Here is a 22568-nt window from a genome sequence, read left to right on the forward strand (position 1 = left end):
TAATAATTTTAATTACAATATTGGGTCGTGGAGTGGAGATACGTCTCTACCAAAGGAGGTGTAAGGTGCTTCTTACCTCCACTAGTCTGCAGGTCACCCTCGGGCAAGGTGTAGCACCAGCTTAGTCCCCTATCAGGGTCAAGTGATGCCAAGGGAGCAGGTGGTGGATGGTCATATGAGCAGCTGGTGCATATCACAAGTCCTGACTATGCGACCATTGACGCCAGGCAATCTCTGGAGAATATTGATAATGGCTGGGGTCACCCATCTTCTAAAGACACTGCCCAGAAGAAGACAATGGCAAACCACTTCTGTAGAAAAATTTGCCAAGAACCGTCATGGTCACGGATAGACCATGGCCACCCTCGTCACACAGCACTGGGCATAGTGATAATAATGATTGCAAATATATTGTTTAATTACTACCTTACTTTCCATTTTTCTATTTTCTATTTATGATTTATAATTTAAATTTTTAATATTTACTAATTTTTACTATTTTTAATATTTAACATTTGTAATCCAGGGAGTGGGAAACGCAGAATCAAATATCGCTGTGATGATTGTATATTCTAGTACCAATATTTTGGCGACAATAAAGTATAAAGTATAATTAAGCATTCTTTGTTGTTTACAGCATGCATTTTGGGTTATATGTAAAAGTACGTAAATGGCATACATCATTATGTTGCTATGTCACGTGTGCGCCTTGCTAAGAGTAAAAGCCAAGTTAAACTCGCATTCCCAGCTCCCTTATTTACGTCTCAATTAGTTTTTATGTTTTAGAGTTACAAAACATAACTGTTTCCCTCTAGTTTAGTTTAGTTTAGTTTAGTTTAGTCTAGTCATACTTTATTGATCCCGGGGGAAATTGGTTTTCGTTACAGTTGCACCATAAATAATAAGTAGTAATAAAACCATAAATAGTTAAATAGTAATATGTAAATTATGCCAGGAAATAAGTCCAGGACCAGCCTATTGGCTCAGGGTGCCTGACCCTCCAAGGGAGGAGTTGTAAAGTTTGATGGCCACAGGCAGGAATGACTTCCTATGACGCTCTGTGTTGCATCTCGGTGGAATGAGTCTCTGGCTGAATGTACTCCTGTGCCCAACCAGTACATTATGTAGTGGATGGGAGACATTGTCCAAGATGGCATGCAACTTGGACAGCATCCTTTTCTGGAGTACCTCCATCTCTGGTACTCTGTTCACACACCCACCACTCCCGGTGTAAAAGGCCTATCCTCTGTCATCCCTCCATACATTCCTCCAAACACCTTAGCAATTTCCACCCTAGAAAAAAGGCACTAGCTTTCCACTCTCTCTATGACCATTATCATCTTGTATACCTCCATCAAGTAACTTCTCATTCTCCTCTCCAAAGAGAAAATCCCTAGTTTGTTCAACCTGTCCTCATAAGATACGGTCTCTAATCCAGGCAGTATCCTGGTAAATCTCCTCTGCACCCTCTCAAGCTTCCACATCCTCCCTATAATGAGGCAACCTGAACTAAACACCAGACGCCAAGTGTGGTATGGACAAGTTTTATAGAGCTATAATATTACTTCATATGTAACTGAAACCAGGGAATCAGTGTGTGTGGATGAAGAGATGCACCAGAGCTCCTGTTAAAGGAGACGTATCTCTGTTGGAAAAAAGTGCTTGACAAATCACATTTACTACATTTGAAATTGAACTTAAAGTACATCCATCTGTCCAGGCATTAATAATGGCATAGCCCCTCAAAAATACACCAAACATATATTAAAAAAATCCAACAATGTAAAGGTCTTACACCTGAAGCTTTCACTTTAAGAGCACAGATGTCCTGCTTTTAATTGAAAAGAATCAACCTCCGCCTTATGATCAATTAAACAGCCAGCAGTCAGTCACGTGTGTACCCAGACACACATGCATCTTGAAAAACACACACAGAATGCTGGAAGAACTCGGGCGACTCTTTATGCCTTTCCATAGATGCTGCTCAGTTCCTCCTGTAAACCCAACACAAGAAAATCTGCAGGTGCTGGAAACCCAAGGCGAAACACACAAAATGCCGGAGAAACTCAGAAGGCCAGGCAGCGTCTGTGGAAATGGATGGACAGTGGCCGTTTCAGGCCGAGACCCATCATCAGGACTCCTCCATATTTCATGTGCGCTGCCCGAGATTTCCAGCATCTGTAGAATGCCTTGTGTTCACACCTTGCAAAGCTGTTTTGAATTAGCATGCCTGAATTTATGGACCAGGTTGCTTTTGTCTTCTCTCACAGTTGGTCATTTCAAGACCGCTTTTTCTTTATCCCTGATTATGCTTTAAACTGAATTCCAATGCGCAAACTGCCCCAGCAAAGATTTGAACTCAATTTTACTGGAATATTAAACCCAGGTCTCTGAAATAGCAATAATTACAGGTAACGTAACTGCTCCACCACCACATCGAATCAACTACCCAACGTCTACCAGAATCCCAATGGAACATCAATCTTTCGAAGTTTCGGGCCGAAAGCCTTCACCAGTCCTGATGAAGGGTCTTGGCCCGAAATGTCGATTGTTTACTCCTTTCCATAGATCTGCCTGGCCTGCTGAGTTCCTCCAGCATTTTGTGTGTATTACTTTGATTTCCAGCATCTGCAGATTTTCCCTTGTTTGTAATGTCAATCTCCATCATTGATTGATTGAAATACAGCACAGAACAGCCTTTCTCACCCTTTTGAGCCATGCTTCCCAATTTAATCCTGGCCTAATCGCGGGACAATTCCCAATAACTAATTAACCTACCAACCACAAACAACAGGAATTCTGCAGATGCTGGAAATTCAAGCAACACACATAAAAGTTGCTGGTGAACGCAGCAGGCCAGGCAGCATCTCTAGGAAGAGGTGCAGTCGACGTTTCAGGCCGAGACCCTTCGTCAGGACCACTACCAACCACTACGTCTTTAGACTATGAGAGGAACCAGAGTGTCAGAGGAAACCCACACGATGACGAGGAGAGTGCATTGATCAGAATTAATTATTCTGTAAAATCAGTGTATTATTCAAAAGACTCCAACCGACATCACTTACACAATGACAGCTTGTTTTGAAGTTTGATATCTTTTTCCACAGAACTGTTTCTTTAATATTTCCACCCCAGCGTTAGCACAGATCAAGTACAACCACCTCTCAGGAGGAAGTAAAGTGTTATTTGAAAAGGTGGAAATTACTGGCAAGTTGCAGAAATTGCTCGTTATGTGTAATGAGTGAGTGTGGAACGTAGAAATCTTGAGCCCTTCGGCCCACAATGTTGTGTCGACCATGTAACCTACTCTAGAAACTGCCCAGAATCACACTCCTGCATAGCACTCTATTTGTCTAAGCTCCATATACCTACCTAAGAGTCTCTTAAAAGACTCTATTGTATCCTCCTCTACCACCACTGCCGGCAGTGCATCCCACACACCCATCTTCCTCTGTGTGAAAAACTTACCTCTGACATCCCCTTGTACCTACCTCCAAGCACCTTAAAACTACACCCCTCGTGTTAGCCATTTCAACCCTGGGAAAAAATCCTCTGGCTATCCACAAGAACAATGCCCTTCATCATCTTATACACCTCTATCAGGTCACCTCTCATCCTCCGTCGCTCCAGGACAGAAGGCCAAGTTCACTCAACCTATTCTCATAAGGCACGCTCTCCAATCCAGGCAACATCCTCATAAATCTCCTCTGCACTCTTTCTATAGTATCCACATCCTTCCTTTAGTGAGGTGACCAGAACTGAGTCAGAATGGAAGAAACAATGATTTTCAAATCGGGTGAAGGAAAGGGTGGGTGCGTAATATCCATCAGCTAGAGCAACGTTTGAAGAGCACAGAATACTTCAACAGACAGTTTCAAAAGAGGCTTTTCCCTCCTTACACACCACGTAGTCTCCTGAAACTAGATTTAAAACAGAATCAGGTTCATGTCGTGAAATTTGTGTCTTTGTGGCAGCAGTACAATGCGATACATAATCATTTTTAAAAAACATGAATTACTGTAAATATATATATGTATACACCTTCAAAGAGCGGTGCCTTAGGAAGGCAGCATCCATCATTCAGGATCCCCACCACCCAGGAAACGCTTTGTTCTCTTTGTTACCACCGGGAAGGAGGTGCAGAAGCCAGAAGGCATACACTCAGCAATTCGGGAACAGCTTCTTCCCCTCTGCCATCAGATTCCTAAATGGACATTGAACCCATGAACACTCCCCTACCTCACCAGCCTCTCCTTATAAATTTGTCCCTCTCGTCTACACAACACTTCTCAGCTCTTAATTATAAACACAAGAAAGTCTGCAGATGCCAGAAATCCAAAGCAATACACACACATGTATACACAAAATGCTGAAGAAACTCAGCTGGTCAGGCAGCATCTATGGAAACTGAGAGTTCTTCTCAGCCTGAAACTTTGACTGTTTATTCATTTCCACAGATGCTGCCTGACCTGCTGAGTCTCTCCAGAATTTTGTGTGTGTTGCCTCAGCTCTTACTTAGTTGCCCTGTGCTACAGCTCCTCAATTCCCCACCATCCTTTCAAATCCAGACCCTAAATCTCTTTGGGTAAAAGCAGTTATCTTCAACCCGTCCCCAGTATCAGCTTTGACCTATGTACCCTAGTTACTGATCCCTCTGCTAGGCACTGTATATTTTTCTGATTTCACGGCCCATTACCTGAGCTGCTCTCTTTTCGCATTCCCCCTTTCTTCCCATCCCAAGAAATTTTGCGGATAAGGTGACACTTTGCAAGGCTGGGCAAGAATGCAGTGGGCCAAGCTCTGAAATAGGAAAAAGCTCCAATGATAGGATTCCCACTGATCACGACTCAAGGCCTTTGGCCCCTAATCCATCAGATGCGAAAGCTAGCACGAGGTTCAGCGCAATGTGTAAAAATTGGACAACTAATTGGTGCATTAGATCCTTAATTGAATCAAGTGGCTTAATTATAAATGAGCTTGGGTTGAACCAACTAATCCATCACGGAGTGACTCTCTGATCTTATGGTTTTAATGATTTTACTCTAAATCTTATCATAAAATTCTTTGCCAAGTGACTTTCTGGGCAGAGGCCAGACTAATCTTTCAGTCACCTCGGGCTGAGTCGAAACTGATAGGAAATGTTTTTTTTAAAACTGGGGCAGCAAATTCCTTAGCCGCATGGGTTCTAGTGGAGGTTAGGAGAGAAAGAAAAATTACTTCATGATTTGCAGATTACCACCCCCGCCCCCCGCACTTTCTGGATTAATGGCCTCAAATGGTTGAATGGGGCACTCTTCAAAGAAACTTCCTCACAGGTCTACCCCACTCGTTCACTCCACTGCAGTGAGCCAGTGAAGAAGCCCTGACTTCTCAGGCCGATGGTGTTCAGAATCAGGATCAGGTTTAATATCCCCAAAATATGTTGTGAAATTTTTTGACTTTTTTATATATATATATATATATTAAATAAGTAGTGCAAAAACATAAATAAAAAAGGTGAGGTAGCGTTCATGGGTTCAAGGTCCATTTAGAAATCAGATGGCAGAGGGGAAGAAGCTGTTCCTGAATCACTGAGTGTGAGCCTTCAAGCTTCTGCACCTCCTTTCTGATGGTAGCAGTGAGAAGAGAGCATCTCCTGGGTGGTGAGGGTCTTTAATGATGGACGCTACCTTTCTGAGGCACCGCTCTTTGAAGATGTCTTGGGTACTACAGAGGCTGGTACCTATGAGGGAGCTGACTAATTTTACAACTCTTTATTGGATAGATCATGTCACAATCTGTGTCAGTATTTGTTGAATTCAGAATCAGAATCAGGTTTATTATCACCAGCATGTGTCGTGAAATTTGTTAACTTGGCAGCAGCAGTTCAATGCAATACATAATATTGCAGTACACCACTGACCATCTGCAGGTGAAACAAACATAACTCCATTTTATAGAGAGACGCTCAAAGATTTGCTTCTCTGAGAGACAGACACTCATGGGGATGAAGAGAATCAGAGGACACAAGTGTCTAGAATCGAAGAAGCACAGAAATAAAAAAAAAGTTTTATAGGGGCTGGGAAGAAATTACATAGATTGGCAGAAGTTACTGGCATAAATTGAAAGAGGAAGCTGGACAAAAGAGTTTTTGATGAGAATAACATCAATGAAGGTTCTCATTCAGTGACTGTAGATTACAATATGAACTCAACTCTGTCACCATTCAGGCTTGCCAGCTAATCCACTGGATAAAATCCTTGAGTTAATTGAAAATGTTCCTTCAGCTCACAGGAGTATGAGGAAGAGAGTGATGGCCAATGATGCTTTTGAACACTGAGGCTACTACATTCTCAAAGACAGTGATCTCTATCTTCAGGCATATCATGGCAATGTAGTGGTTGGAGGGGAGAAGAAGATGGCCGCTCCGAAATGATATCGGATTTGTTAAATAGGTACCATGCACAATCCTGATTTGATGGAGACAGACGTGAGAAGCACGGAGGAACATCTGGAGAAACTTCTGAAATGCCCGCTTCGCTGCCGCTGCTACTGTGCGATCGAGAATCTCCAGAGGGGAAGGCCCCAGATCCTCGGCTTTGCCTATTGCCTGTTGCTGGGGCCGGGGTCGAAGCGCTGGGCAGAGATGGTGCTCAGTGCTCGGTGTCGGAGGGCCGGTCGGAGGCTCGAAGTTTTCGGACTGACTCAAGAGTCGGCTGTGGTCGGGTGCTTCCAGGGTGCTGCATCGGCAAGTTTGCGGCGCTGGAAGCTCATGGCAGGAAGAGAGTTTCTCTTCCTTCTACCATCTGCATGATGTGATAGGACTTTTGAGAGACTTTGAGACACTTTTTAACCGTGCCCATGCTCTGTTCTTTATCAAATTATGGTATTGCTTTGCACTGTTGTAACTGTATGTTATAATCATGTGGTTTTTGTCAGTTTTTTTAGTCTTGGTTTGTCTTGTGTTTCTGTGATATCATTCTGGAGGAACATTGTATCATTTCTTAATGCATGCATTACTAAATGACAATAAAAGAGGGCTGCGTGTCCTCATAATCTAATCTAATCTAATCTAATCACTTTACAGAGCAGGGTTCAATTCCCATCCCAGCTTCTAAGGAGTTTGTAAGTTTTCTCCATGACTATATGGGTGCCCCAGTTTACCCCCACATTCCAAAGATGGATGGTAAGTGTTAGTGAATTGTGGGCACGCTACGATGGTGCGAGAAGCTGACAACACTTGCAGGCTGCCCCCAGCACATCCTTGCTGATTTGATTTGACATAAACGATGCATTTCACTGCTTGTTTCGATGTACATTCGTTAGTCTTGTGAGACTATGCATCTGCACTTGGAAAGTCTTCACTCTCCAGGGTACAGGCCTGGGCAAGGTTGTATGGAGGACTGGCAGTTGCCCATGCTGCAAGTCTCCCCTCTCCATGACACCAATGTTGTCCAAGGGAAGGGCAAGGGCCGATACAGCTTGGCATCAGTATTGTCGCAGAGCACTGTGTGGTTATGTGCCTTGGACACATAACAAGGACACAACACGCTGCCTCGGCTGGGGATCAAACTCACGACCTTCAGGTCGCTAGTCAAATGCCTTAACCACTTGGCCACGTGCCAAGTACAAGTGATAAATAAAGCCAATTCTTTATCTTGAATTTCCGCCAACCTTGTCGTTATCTCTGTAACTGTGATACTTTCCTCTCTGTTTATTGTGTAACTTGTATAACCGCTGTGCGCTGTGGTAATGAATTGATTTGTCTGAATGATATTCAAGATTTTCACTGAACCTTGGTACATGTGAGAGTAATAAACCAAGATATCAATTTATCATGGTTCTGTTTGGTTTACATTGCAGCCCAATGTCAATGCCGATCAAATATCCGAAAGATTGTATGGCTACATGGATCTCACATCCTTTAGAAAAGGATTCGCAACATCTACTAACAGTAAAGGTCCAATAACTGGCTATTTCTGTCCTTCTGCAATTGACTGTCAAGCTTTCAGATGTCCATGTCATATGACCAGAAGGTCAGATGTCCATGTCATATGACCAGAAGGTCAGATGTCCATGTCATATGACCAGAAGGTCAGATGTACATGTCATATGACCAGAAGGTCAGATGTCCATGTCATATGACCAGAAGGTCAGATGTACATGTCCTATGACAGAAGGTCAGATGTCCAAGTCGTAGGACCAGACGGTCCTTCTCCATGCTCATAAGCTTCTATTGTCTCCTTTAAGATGCTCCTTAATGCCCATGGTGTTCACCAGGCTTTCAGTTTGGAATCGCGGTGCCAGACTCTATAAAAATACATCCCATTGAGTCCGCACTGACTAAACACCATCTACATGTAATAGGTTGGATTTCAGCTCGAAACATCAACTGTTTACTTTCTTTTTCCATAGATGCTGCCTAACCTGCTGAGTTCCTCCAGCATTTTGTGTGTGTTGCTTTGGATTTCCAGCATCTGCAGATTTTCACATTTTAGGTTTCCTCAAATTAGGATAGCAATTTCCTCAGTGGCTGCAGACATCCACCATGGGTTCTGGTGGAGGTAAGACAGAAAGACAACCTTACTTTATGCTTTGCAGATTACCCCAACCTCTGGATTAAAGGCCTCAAACAGACAAAGAACAGCAGTTCGTGCCTGAATGAGACATTCTTGACATGAGCGTCTCCACGTTGCTAACTGCATTGATTGTCAGACTGGCATCTTAATTCCAACGCCATTTATTCTGCCCAATTCCGCCTCCCAAGTCTAACAATCAGCAACACACTAGGGGAAATTTCCTGTGCCAGTTAATCTATGAAAGCTGTATCTTTTTTGTTTGTGGGAAGAAACCTGAGCACCTGGAGGAAACCATGTTGTCACAGGGAGCGCACGCGAACTCCACACGGACAACGTCGGAGGTCGGTATTGAACCCGAGTTGCCACGGCTGGGAGGTATCAGAGCTGCTTGCCGCAGCAGCATGCCACCATAAATTTCTCCTTGTTGGGGAGAGCGTCAAATGCATGGTAGCGTAGCAGTGAGCAAAATTCTGTACAGTGCAGGCGACCTGGGTTCAATTCCCACCGCTGTCTGTAAGGAGTTTGTACGTTCTCCACATGATCGTGTGGGTTTGCTCTGGTTTCCTCCCACATTCCAAAGACGTCCTGGTGAGTAGGCTGATCAGACATTGTAAATTGTCCCATGATGAGGCTACGGTTGAATCGGGGCATTGCTGGATAGTACGGCTCAGAGAGCCACTACAGCCTAGTCCATGTTGTATCTTAATAAATAAAAAAAAATCTTTAATCCTGTGAAGCACTTGGAAGATGCTACAGAAATCCAGCTTGGTGACCACCACAACCCTGCTGGTGTCCAATCCCTTCTACCCCCAGTTCCATTCTTCAGTGCCATCCACTTGTCCCTGGCACTGTTCTACCAGCTTAACATTTGGATACTATTGGACAAAGGGAAGTATTTCCTTCAGCTGTGCTTAACACTGCATTAAAGGTATCCTCGGCTCTAACAAGGTCCCAGCGATCCAATAAAGCTGTCAACTGCTCTTGGTCTGTCAGTGTTTAAGGGGGTTCTGCTCGACATCGTTTAACAGGCAAGTGAACTTCCGTCTGCGATATGCCCAGAGGGGCTAGATAAAAACCACCTGGCCTCTTGGTTAGTTAATCACTTAAAAAACCACACATGTTCTATAATAGCCCAGCACCCCTTTCAAATGCGGTCACATCCTTCTTAAGTGGTCTTCACATCTGGCTTTACTTTCTGGTGGCCAGTAGAGGTAATACTGCAAGTTAATTGGTGGGACTAATCACCAGTTTATCCCACGATAACATGGCCCAATTGATAATCCGATCCGTTTAGATCCAGCAGCTTTATGAAAACCATAACAGGTTATTGCGTGCTAATGGAGCACGTTGGGATTGGTGGTGGGAAGACTGCTCCCATCTCAAAATGTAATTAAAGATATTTTTCATTCCTCATTAAAACTATTTTATTCTTAACAAAATAAGGGTGCAGTTGTCTGCTGTAGTGTCTAAGTTCACTATGATAGACAGTTTAAAATTAAGGTCACAAGGGACAGGAATGGGTTCCTGGTCCATACTTGGGTCAGGAACAGGACTATGACACATAGAATTAGGCCATTCAGCCCTTCAACGTTTCTATGTTTCAAGTCTGTTCTGCGTTTCTATCATAACTGATTTATTACCCCCTCAGCTATATTCTCCTGCCGTAACATCACTAATCAAAAGTCTCTCACCTTTCACTTTAAATCTACCCAGTGACCTGGCCTCCACAGCCATCTGCGGCGATGAATTCCACAGGTTCACCACTCTCCGGCTAAAGAACGGGGGCATTAGGCCTTGAACCGTTCAGGAAGGTACAAAGCAATTCACAACAGTACCACAGTAACGTGGGCAGCACATTTCTTAAGGTGGTGAGTTACCAGGGTCTGGAATGCACGGACTGAAAGAGTGACACTGGAGCTAGAGGTCATAGGGTATAGGGTGAAAGGTGAAATACTTAATGGGAACCTAAGGGGACGCTTGTTCAGAGGGACGGTGCAACTGTAGAAGGAGCTACCAGCAGAAGTGTTAGATGTGGGTTTGATCCTAACATTTAAGACTGTGGAAGGATTTGCCAGCAGGAGTGTTAGATGTGGATTCAATTGTGACATTTAAGAGAAGCTTGGATAGGTTGGGAAGGACACGGTCTGGGTGCAAATAGATGAAACGAGGCAGAAGATCAGATCGGTGTAGACTAGAAGAGCTGAAGAGCCTGTTTTCGTACTGTAGGACCCGCCGACTCTATGTTAGCTGACTAGCAGCCATCCACCTAGGTTTGAGAGCTGCAGAGATGCTCTGACAAAATTGTCTCTCTCTCTCAACTTTTCAACATCTCCAGATTATTTAATGCCATTTCCTGTACACACGTGTAAAGCAATTAAGGTTCCTTAAGGCGGTTATAGTCAGGGGTGTTAATGGGGACAAGCTCCCACTACCTATTAAATGCTCCCAATGGCGTGTACCTCAAATAGCCTCTGACAATCAAGTCTAGCTCCCGGCCTTCACATGTGGCTTAGCTACTAAGCCCAGCAGAACCGTTTCTACCGACAGAAGAAGGGGCAAAGGTGGGTTACCGACACCTTAAAGCCAGTCGGTTCGGGCAGACGAGGATGGTCAGCTCCTCCAGGAGAAGGAAAACTCTGATATCAAACTTCTGCTGCCTTGCAGTTATACCTACTCATGGGGAAGGCTTCGGGAGTAGACCCTGGGGGAAAATTCTGGAGCTGGAGTCCCTGAGGCAGTCCTACGTTGTGTTCAATGTTGTCTGGCAACCCCTGCAATGCTGCTGGTACCAAACTGTATTGGTCTCTGCCAATGCTTTGGGTTCATCGGCTGCGTGGAGAGAGAGAGAGAGAGTGCCTACTACAGAGGCAACAGCTTGCTCTCGATATCGTACTGCCCAGGCTTGCGTATCTAGACAACCAAGATGCAATATCCATGGTCGACTCTGACCGACAGAAGTCCTCACCTCACAGCGTAAAGGAGAACAAAATAATTCTTACTCCGGATCCGATGCAGAAAAACACAGAAGGTAAACAACACAATAATACTGAAAAAACACACAATAAATATAAATACATAATGTATTTTATATAGGTTAATCATACGCCCATAATGTGACAGCAGGCTGTACATAAGGTGACGGACGGGAAACAATAAAGCAGTGGTGGAGTTAGTGGGTGGAGGTGTTGATCAGCCTTACTGCTTGGGGAAAGTAACCATTTTTGAGTCTGGAGGTTCTGATGTGGACGCTGTGCAGGCCCCTCCCTGATGGGAGAGGGCAAACTATCCATGAGCAGGGTGGGTGGGGTCCTTTAAGATGCTACCAGCCCTTTTCTGGCACCTTTCTATATACATATATATATGTCCTTGATGGCGGGTAGGCTGGTGTTGAGCAGTTTTGACTACCCATTGTACAGGCTTCCTCTCTCTCTGCTGTACTGCAGTTTCCGTACCAAGCAGTGATGAAGCTTGTTAGGATGCATTGCACTGCACACCACACACACAGCGATTCAGGAACAGCTTCTTCCCCTCTGCCATCCGATTCCTAAACGGACATTGAAGCTTTGGACACTACCTCACTTTTTTTTAAGTACACAGTATTTCTATCTTTGCACATTTTTAAAAATCTATTCAATATACGTAATTGATTTACTTGTTTATCTATTATTATGTTTTATTTTATTTTTTTTTCCCTCTGCTAGATTATGTATTGCATTGAACTGCTGCTGCTAAGTTAACAAATTTCACGTCACATGCTGATGATGATAAACCTGATTCTAATTCTGATTCTGATGTGCATAGTCCTGCTCTCTTCAGAAGCATTTTTTTCCCCCCAGGAAATATACACACCTCACTGTTCCCAATATCCTTTTAATGATGCGGGTGTTTTCCTGACTCCTAGTTGCTGAACAGTTGTTTCTATGTGGTGGGCTTTACTGTTCCCTTCTCCTTCTATCACTTTGTGCATTACTGTGATATTCTGGTGCTGCTGCAGCTTATTTTCTGCTACTTATCTATTTAATACCGTTTTTCTATTACTGTCTTGTTTTTATCTACCGCTTTATTTAATTGCCTGAGAGGAAGCCAAACAGAGTTTCATTGTACCTATGTTTAATGACAATAAAAATCATTCAATTCAATTCTACTGCAGTAACACCTCAGGGACATCTGCTTAGCCCACTGCTCTACTCTCTCTCCACATCCATGACTAGACACAGCTCAAATGCCAACCATAAATTTGCTGACGACACAACTACTGTTGGCAGAATCTCAGTTGGTGACGAGAGGGCGTACGGGAGTGAGTTAAGTCAGCTGGCTGAGTGGTATCGCAGGCACAGCCTTGCACTCAACGTCAGTAAGACCAAAGAACAGATTGTGGATTTCAGAAAGGGAAAACACACCAGTCCTCACAGGGGACATCAGAAGTGGAGAGAGTAAGCAATTTCAATTTCCTGGGTGTTAATATCTCTGCGGATCTAACCTGGACTATACATATCAATGCAGTAATCAAGAGTGCATGACAGTGGCTATATTTCATTAGGAGTTTGAATAGATCAGGTATGTCACCAAAGACTCTCACAAATTTCCGTAGATGTACCATGGAGAGCATTCTAACTGGCTCCACCACCGCTAGTGGGGGGGCTGGGGCGGGGGGACGACTACTGCATAGGATCGGAATCAGCTGCAGAAAGTTGTAAACTCTGTCAGCTCCATCGTGGGCACCAGCCTCCCCAGCATCCAGGACATCTTTAAGGAGCCGTGTCTCAAAAAGGTGGCGTCCATCATTAAGGACCCCACCACCCAGAACATGCCCTCTTCTCATTGCTACCATCAGGGAGGAGGTACAGAAGCCTGAAGGCACACACTCAAGAAACATAGAAACATAGAAAATAGGTGCAGGAGTAGGCCATTCGGTCCTTCGAGCCTGCACCGCCATTTATTATGATCATGGCTGATCATCCAACGACCCATCCCTCCACTTTCTCATCCAGGTCATTTATAAAAATCACGAAGAGAAGGGGTCCCAGAACAGATCCCTGGGGCACACCACTGGTCACCGACGGCCATGCAGAATATGGCCCGTCTACAACCACTCTTTGCCTTCTGTGGGCAAGCCATACATCACAGCACATAATGATGATGTCATACAACATGGGACATGAAGATGATGATGAGTGCAAACACAAACACGAGGAAATCTGCAGATGCTGGAATTTCAAGCAGCACACACAAAAAATGCTGCTGAATGCAGCAGGCCAGGCAGCATCTGTAGGAAGAGGTACAGTCGACGTTTCGGGCCGAGACCCTTCATCAACACTAACTGAAAGAAGAGATAGTAAAGAGATTTGAAAGTGGGAGGGGGAGGGCAAGATCCAAAATGATAGGAGAAGACGGGAGGGGGAGGGATGGAGTTAAGAGCTGGAAAGTTCATTGGCAAAAGGGATAGGAGGCTGGAGAAGGGAGAAGATCATGGGACGGGAGGCCTAGGGAGAAAGAAAGGGGGAGGGGGGAAAATCCCAGAGGATGGGCAAGGAGTTATAGTGAGAGGGACAGAGGGGGAAAAAAGAGAGAAAAAAAAGGGGGGAAATGATAAATAATAAGGGATGGTGTATAAGGGAGGGAGATGGGGCATTAGCGGAAGTTTGAGAAGTCAATGTTCATGCCATCAGGTTGGAGGCTACCCAGACGGAATATAAGGTGTTGTTCCTCCAACCTGAGCATGGCTTCATCTTGACAGTAGAGGAGGCCGTGGATAGACATGTCAGAATGGGAATGGGACGTGGAATTAAAATGTGTAGCCACTGGGAGATCCTGCTTTCTCTGGCGGACAGAGCTGTCCACAAAGACTGCTGAACAATCCAGCAAATTATAACTGTCCATAGAGACTGAGTGAGCCCTTAAGTGACGCCGGCATCCATGTAGTTAGTCCACACCTCCTGTCACCCACAGCCATCACAACGTGTCCGTGAAATTCCACAGCATATGTCAGATTGTCATAGTCTGAGAAGGGTGGCGGGGGATGGGTGATTGATCCTGGACATCCTTCCGCCCGGTTTATATGCTGATGATCTGGGATGGATCCGGCCATCCAATCTGTTAAATTAAGTGCACAGTGGTTGATGCAATTTGATGTCAGGGAGTTGCTTCAGGGAAAAGCTCATCCGTGCAACTTGAACCTGCTGTAAAAACCAGGCCGAGAGCAGCCAGACAGCGCAACACTAAGTCCTCACAATCCCCTCTTCACAGTGCTTAGTCTGCCTTCATTTTAATTACCCTTTCACCTCCTCTTATTCTGCTGTAAACAAGAAGAGTGATGAGCAATTAGGCCTTGGGAGGAAACGGGCTACTTAACTACAATAATGTATTCAGCAAGATAAAGAGGTTGCCAAGGAAACGCCACCTGAATTCTAATCATTAGTGTCTATTTCTCCTTTGGCTGTCCTGATAAAGAACTAGCCACTTTGATGTCAAGGAGTTTATTGAACGCATTTCTCTGCTGTGCTGGGTTTTTTTTGCCTTTCACCTCGAGAGGTCACTGAGGGTCAGGACGCGCCGTAATAGATTCCTCCTACTTCCTCCTGACGACCCGCAGCCCCGCGGAATTCACAGGGCACGGGAGGCTCTGGTGAGATTCAAAGGGAGACAGAAGTCACTGTGGCTGGAAGAGCGCCTCAGGCCGAGCAACTGTGCGCCCTCTGCTTTCTCGCAATGGCGCGGTTAATGAGTAACAGCGGCTTCCCGACCAACGCTTCACACACACCGGCGGGAGGAGGAGTGGGAGGGGGGAGAGAAGGCAGGAGAAAGTTCGGCAATGGGCTCCTTATAAACCATTTTCATGAAAGGGAAGTGCTGCCTGTTTGGGAGCTGGATTAAGCATCAAAGAGGGTGGTTCGACTGGGACTGGGGCTGGGGCTGTGGTGGGGGTGTTGGGGAGGCAGAGAGGCTGAGGGACGGAATCCCCGGCACAGAACCTAGAAAGCTGAAGGACATAAGCCAACGCTTCTGGAAAATTCCAAGAGGTCGGCCAAGACTGCTGTCCTCCACAGATGCTTCCTGGCCTGTTGAATTCCTCCAGCATTTTGTCTGTGTGTGTTGCTGAAGGTGTCCAGCACTTGTAGAATCAGTGGCATAAAGTTAGACAAGGATGTTGCCGGGACTGTGTTACGGATAGGGAAAGACTGGATAGGTTAGGACCTTATTTCTTGGAATGTAGAAGATTGAGGGGAGGTTCGATAGAGGCGTACAACTTCACGAGGGGAGGTTCGATAGAGGCGTACAAAGTCATGAGGGGAGACTTGATAGAGGCGTACAAAGTTATGAGGGGAGATTTGATAGAGGCGTACAAAGTTATGAGGGGTATAGGGAGGGTAAATGCAGCAGGCTTTTTCCACTTAGGTTCAGTGGGACTACAACTAGAGGCCATGGGTTAAGGGTGAAAGGTGAAAAGTTTAAGGGGAACGTGAGGGGAAACTTCTTCACTCAGAAGGTGCTGGTAGTGTGGAACAACACAAGCGGTGCATGCAAGCTCGGTTTCAACGTTTAGGCAAAGTTTAGATGGGTACGTAGATTGTAGGGGTATGGAGGGCTATGGTCCCGGTGCAGGTCAATGGGAGTAGGCAGTTTAAATGGTTCAGCATAGACTAGACGGGCCGAAGGGCCTGGTTCTGCGCTGTGCTTTTGTAAGACTCCATGACTTTAAAGTATCAAAAATCTGCTCCTTCCAGCAAAAGTTCTTCTTTATAAAGATAAAAATTAACCTTATTTTGCTCATGTACATCGAAACACAGAGTGAAAAGTGTTATTTACATCAATGATCAACACAATCCGAAGATGTGCAGAGCCCCCAAGTGTCGCTAACATCGCATGCTCACAACTCGCTAACCCTAACCTGGATGCCTTTGGAATGCAGGAGGAAACCCATGTGGTCACGGGGAGAACGTGCAAACTCCTTGCAGGCAGCGGTGGCAATCGACCCCTAACTGCTGGCGCTGTAAAGTGTTACACTACCATGCCACCCGAAAAGGTTCAAAGGTTCATTTTATTAACAAGGTAGGTATGTACAACTCCGAGATTTGTCTTCTCTAGATAGCCATAGAATTCAGAAAACAATGGAAGTAGTTGGAAGAAAGCCATCATCCCCCAACCCCACCATGGTACAAAAAGAAAAAGAAACAACAACTCACAAACCCCAAACACACCTAATCCTTCCCTCACACAAAAACCAACAAAGGACCCAAAACCTCCCAGCCTGCCACTCGGCAGCAGGAAAGAATGGGCAAGAATACAAAAAAAAAGTGAGTTATATAGAATTATCATCATCAAGTTGAACCAAATCCCGAACAATGAGACTTTGGTCATGTCCAGCAGCACAATAACAAAGCAGGATCTTGATAAAACCCATGTCTCTAATATTGATTTAATAACTCCATGCAAGTGGCAATGAACACTGCTACAGAGCATGACGTGAAAGCATTGCAGGAAGCGACCACAATACTTGGGGAGCCTGTACACAGAGATGAATTGATAGCCAAGAATGAAGAAAGTGGGCCCAAAGAACAATATACTTCCTAACAGGCATGGGGCACTTCCCAAGCCAAACATGCACATCTGCATCATGGAACTAAATTTACACAAAAGATGCAGTATATCATTGTGAAAGAAACCCATTGTATTTCCTCTCTTCAAATAATGTGTCGTCAGGAAGGAACTGCTCCCTGTATTGGTGACGCATTGGAAATCTAGGAGTGCAACTTTTCCAAATGTGCAGTATCGGTGGACAAGATTCCCCACTAGCCCCATAACACAATTACCACCAGGGTTTGTGCCTTCTGCTACCTAAGCCCAAAGGTCGGAGACTTTCTCCCTCAACCTCTTAGCAGCCAAAGAAGTACTTTCCAACTTCTTGTTGCTCAGGTAATATAGGAGGTAGATCTGCAAATGATATCTGCATGGCGAGGAGTCAGGTGGAGCAACAAGCACGCAATCTGTTTGTGGTGTTAATCAAAAGACAACTATTAATCAGGAGAAATCCCTTGCTCTTCAGTGTAATACTGATGGATGGGTGAAAACAGTTTAAATTTATAATCAAGGTATATATATGTCACCCTATGCAACCCTGAGATTCATTTTCTTGCTGGCGTTCTCAATAAATCCATAATAGAAAAATGGCCATAATAGAATCAATGAAAGACTGCACCAACTGGGGCATTCAACCAGGGTGCAAAAGGCAGCAAACTGTGCAAATATAAAATTAATAATAATAAAGAAAGAAAGAATAATAAATAAATAAGCAATAAATATCAAGAACATGAGATGAAGGATCCTTGAAAGTGAGCCCATAGGTTGCGGAAACAACAGGAATTCTGCGGATGCTGGAAATTCAAGCAACACACATCAAAGTTGCTGGTGAACGCAGCAGGCCAGGCAGCATCTCTAGGAAGAGGTACAGTCGACGTTTCGGGCCGAGACCCTTCGTCAGGACGGTCTAGAGATGCTGCCTGGCCTGCTGCGTTCACCAGCAGCTTTGATGTGTGTTCCATAGGTTGCGGGACTGTTTGCGGCCAGTGAAGTTGACTCCACTGGTTCAAGATCCTGATGGCTGAGGGGCAATAACTGTTCCTGAACCTGGTGGTGTGAACCCTGAGGCTTTTTCCTGATGGCAGCAGTGAGAAGAGAGCAGGCCCTAGGCGGTGGGGGTCCCTGATGACGGCCGCTGCGTTCCTGCGACAGTGCTTCGTGTAGGTGTGCTCAGAGGTGGGGAGGACTTCACCCGCGACGGACTGGGCCGTACTCACTACTTCTTGTAGGATTTTCCATTTGAGGGTATTCCACTTCACATCCACAGGTGGCATTTACCTCACAGGGACCCCCTTGGGCAAATGTAAGTCCATATTGGCTCTCAGGCTACAGAGTCCTTATGTCACCCCTGTTCATGCTAGAAGAAGTCATGGCCTACTTCAGCTTTACGCTCGTTTAATCTGATCTCAGAATGAGGCAAAACAATTTTCTATAACCGAGACTATAGCGAATGTAGTTTTAAGAGGAAACTTTGATCCTCTAATCTCTTCGGATGTAGCTTTAATTTTCTAAACAGTGCTCTCTTATTTGCACCAGAAAAAAAAATGAATAGAAACAAATTTCAATAGATTTTTAAAGTCACGTTGCAACAGCTGCACTTCATTATTTGTAACTTTCCAAGAACCGATTGGCTGATCTCTACTCGTGATTAGAAGGCAAATTTAATACAGTAGTGAAATAGAACTATTGAACATAGTCAACGGGCAGCATTCAGTGCCAACGCAAGAGGGTCGAGAAGCAGAAGTCGTAAGATTTAAGGCAATTGGGAAGAGTAAGATTTGAGAGGTGTTCCATATTTATTCAGCAAGATGTAATTACCATCATTGACAATGCTCAAAAGGGGTGATTCTTCAGTCATTTACAAAAGTGACGATATGTGTTTAGAAATGGAAAGAGGAAAGAGATGCTGATCCCAATGAAGAGTGAGGGATGAATATAAAGCACTAGAAGAAGTGCACTAGAGATTAAGGGAACTAGGGCTTTACTCTTTGGAGAGAAGGAGGATGAGAGGAGACATGATAGAGGTGTACAAGATAATAAGAGGAATAGATAGAGTGGATAGCCAGCACCTCTTCCCCAGGGCAGTACTGCTCAATACAAGAGGCTTTAAGGTAAGGGGTGGGAAGTCCAAGGGGGATTTTAGAGGAAGGTTTTTTACTCAGAGAGTGGTTGGTGCGTGGAATGCACTGCCTGAGACAGTGGTGGAGGCAGATACACTAGTGAAATTTAAGAGACTACTAGACAGGTATATGGAGGAATTTAAGGTGGGGGGTTATGTGGGAGGCAGGGTTTGAGGGTCGGCACAACATTGTGGGCTGAAGGGCCTGTACTGTGCTGTACTATTCTATGTTCTATGTTCACTAATGCTTTTCACCAAAAAGTGGACTGAACAGTTAATCTGGCACATCTATCAATATGGCTGACTAACAGCTTATATTTACATAACTCCACTTGCTTGGTACTACTTCTACAGGAGTTATTAGGAACAAAAACTCCATCAGAAAGTTAAATTCCTTAGAAGTGATCCTCCAGGGACTTGACTGACCTTAAGACTAGAAGCAGAGTTAGGCCATTTGGCTCATCAAATTTGCTCCCCCAACGGATCACAGCTCCATCATTTTTTTCCCTCTCAACCCTATTCTGCCTTTTCACTGTAATTTTTGACATTCTTACTAATCAAGAACCTTTCAACCTCTGCTTTAAATATACCCAATGACTTGGCCTCCACAGCCATCTGTGGCAATGAATTCCACAGATTCACCACCCTCTGGCTAAATGAATTCCTCCTCTTCACCATTTTAAAAGACTGCCCATCCTTGTATTCTGAGGCCCTCTGGTTCTAGCCTCTCCCACTATGGGAGATGTCCTCTCCACGTCCACCCCACCCAGCAGGCCTTTCAATATTCATTAGGTTTCAGTGAGGTTTCTCCTCATCCTCCTAAGTTCCAGTGAGTACAAGCCCAGAGCCACCTAACATTCATCATACAGTAACTCTTTCATTCCCGGGATCATTCTCATGAACTACCTCTTGACCTTCTCCAATGGCAGCATATCCTTCCTTACAAAAGGAGCCCAAAACTGCTCACAATGCTCCCAGTGTGGTCCGACCATCGCCTTATAAAGCCTCAGCATTACATTCTTGCTTTTATATTCTTATCCTCCCAAAAGGAATGCCAACATTAAAGCTGCCTTTCTTACTAATGACTCAGATCCGTGGGTTAACCTGTAGGGAATTCTGAACTAGGACTCACAAGTTCCCTTGTACCTCTGACTTAGAGCAAAGATGATGTCAGTGATCAAAAGTCTTTGAGCCTCTTTTCCTCAATCGGTGGTGGAAATGGAGTCATAGAATATTCTTATGGTACGTAGATGAAGGTGGTTCTTGATAAGGGACAGGGAAGAAGATTATCAGAGATAAGTGGGACTGTAGAGTTGTGGCTACAATCAGATCTTACTGAGTGACAAAGCAGGCTTGAGGGATCAATGGCTTCTGATTTGAATGGTTGTAGAGGAGTTAGACAAGGGTTTATAAGCAGAATTCCAGGGACCAATGCCTCAAAAGCTAAAGGCACAGACAACAACAGTTCAGTTACTAAAATAAAAGATGATTGAAAGGCTGGGGAGGGGAGAAAATATCTCAGAAGGTTGAGGGTTAAGGAGCTTATAGAGTTGGGAGGGAGGTGTTGTCACCATGGTGGAGTTTGAAGAATGGCGTGCGAAGAACTGCACCAAGCTACAAAAAGCTCAGGACCCTGACTGTTCCTTCTGCAAGGGTCTAGAGCAAGGGTTCACAGACCCCTTGGTTAATAGTAGGTGCCCATGTCATAAAAGAGGTTGGAAGCCCCTGGTCTAGAGGATTAGAGACCTCAGCTGCCACACCCCAACAGCAAAACATCGAAGTCACCAACAAAAAGCGAACTATAGTGGAAGAAATCAGCCAGTCAAGCAGGATCTGTGGAAAGAGAAATCAGTCAACATCTTGGGAAAGCTTTTCATAACTTTTGTGGTAACTGTGTCCGGGAGTTAAGAATGAAGAATAATTTGATGTCGATCATTAAATATTTATTAGAAATGTGCAAGCTTACACTGAGAAGTCTATCAACACAAGACCCATTTCACTCATCAGCCCGGAAAAGTTAATCTTAATTCTGATGTATGAGCCCCCAAATCCTAAGAACCTTCTCCAGGGGCACAACTGAGAGCATCCTGACTGGCTGCATCGCTGCCTGGTATGGGAACTGTAGTTCCCTCAATTGCAGGACTCTGCAGAGAGTGTGTGTATAGCCCAGCGCATCCGCAGATGTGAACTTCCCACTATTCAGGACACTTACAGAGACAGGTGTGTAAAAAGGGCCCGAAGGATCACTGGGGTCCCGAGTTACCCCAACCACAAACTGTTCCAGCTGCTACCATCCAGGAAGTGGTACCACAGCATAAAAGCCAGGACCAACAGGCTCCGGGACAGCTTCTTCCACCAGGCCATCAGACTGCTTAATTCATGCTGACACAACTGTATTTCTATGTTATATTGACTATCCTGTGGTACATAACATTTATTATAAATTACATTAAATTGCACATTGCACATTTAGACGGAGACATAACGTAAAGAGACGTCATGTATATGAAGGATGTAAGTAATAAAGTCAATTCAATTCAATGCCAATTGTAATGCCATGTAAATCCACAATGGGAATTTTCATATAGACTTTCTCAGGGATTTACAAACCCCTTTACTCTATTCACATGTTACCAAGAGTTCACTGCACAACTGGTGTGCTGCTGAAGTAGAGAGCCAAATTGATGATAAACACAAGAATGCCTGCAGATGCTGGAAATCCAAAGCAACACACACACAAAATGCTGGAGGAACTCAGCAGGTCAGGCGGTACCTATGAAAGTGAATAAGCAGTTGATACTCCGGGCCGAGACTCCTCTTCAAGACTGAAAAGGAAGGGGGAAGATGGCAGAATAAAAGGTCGGGGGGAGGAAACCAAATTGGTGTCTGAGTCGGGCCAATCTTACCTTTGCTGTGATGGCACTCTGAGTCACGGTGGGTTGGAGAGATGATATTTAACATGGGAGCTATGCACTGTTCTTGTGTGTGTAGGACCAATCTCAGCCACAGCTCTTTAAGGTCAAATAAGCTGCTGAAACGCTCCCTTCTCATTGTTACCACCAGAAAGGAGGTACAGAAACCTGAAGACACACACTCAATGATTCAGGAACAGCTTCTTCCCCTCTGTCATCCAAATTCTGAACGGACACTGAAACCCATGAATACTACCTCACTACTTTTTTAAAATTCTGTTTTTGCACTATTTAACTTAACTATTTAATACACAGATATATACTTACTGTAATTAATTTATTCTTTCTTTTTAATCATGTATTGCATTGTACCACTGCTGCAAAGTCAACAAATTTCACAGC

At 44.5% G+C, this 22568-nt stretch overlaps 1 protein-coding gene across 1 annotated transcript in view; it reads right to left on the reverse strand.

Moving 5' to 3' along the window:
- The window catches only part of LOC140190254 (uncharacterized), a 302765-nt gene that overhangs the window by 113096 nt on the left and 167101 nt on the right, over window positions 1-22568 (reverse strand). The gene's annotated exons all lie outside the window — the stretch shown is intronic.

Source organism: Mobula birostris, chromosome 29 (genome assembly GCF_030028105.1).
Source record: "Mobula birostris isolate sMobBir1 chromosome 29, sMobBir1.hap1, whole genome shotgun sequence".
NCBI classification, from domain to species: Eukaryota; Metazoa; Chordata; class Chondrichthyes; order Myliobatiformes; family Myliobatidae; genus Mobula; species Mobula birostris.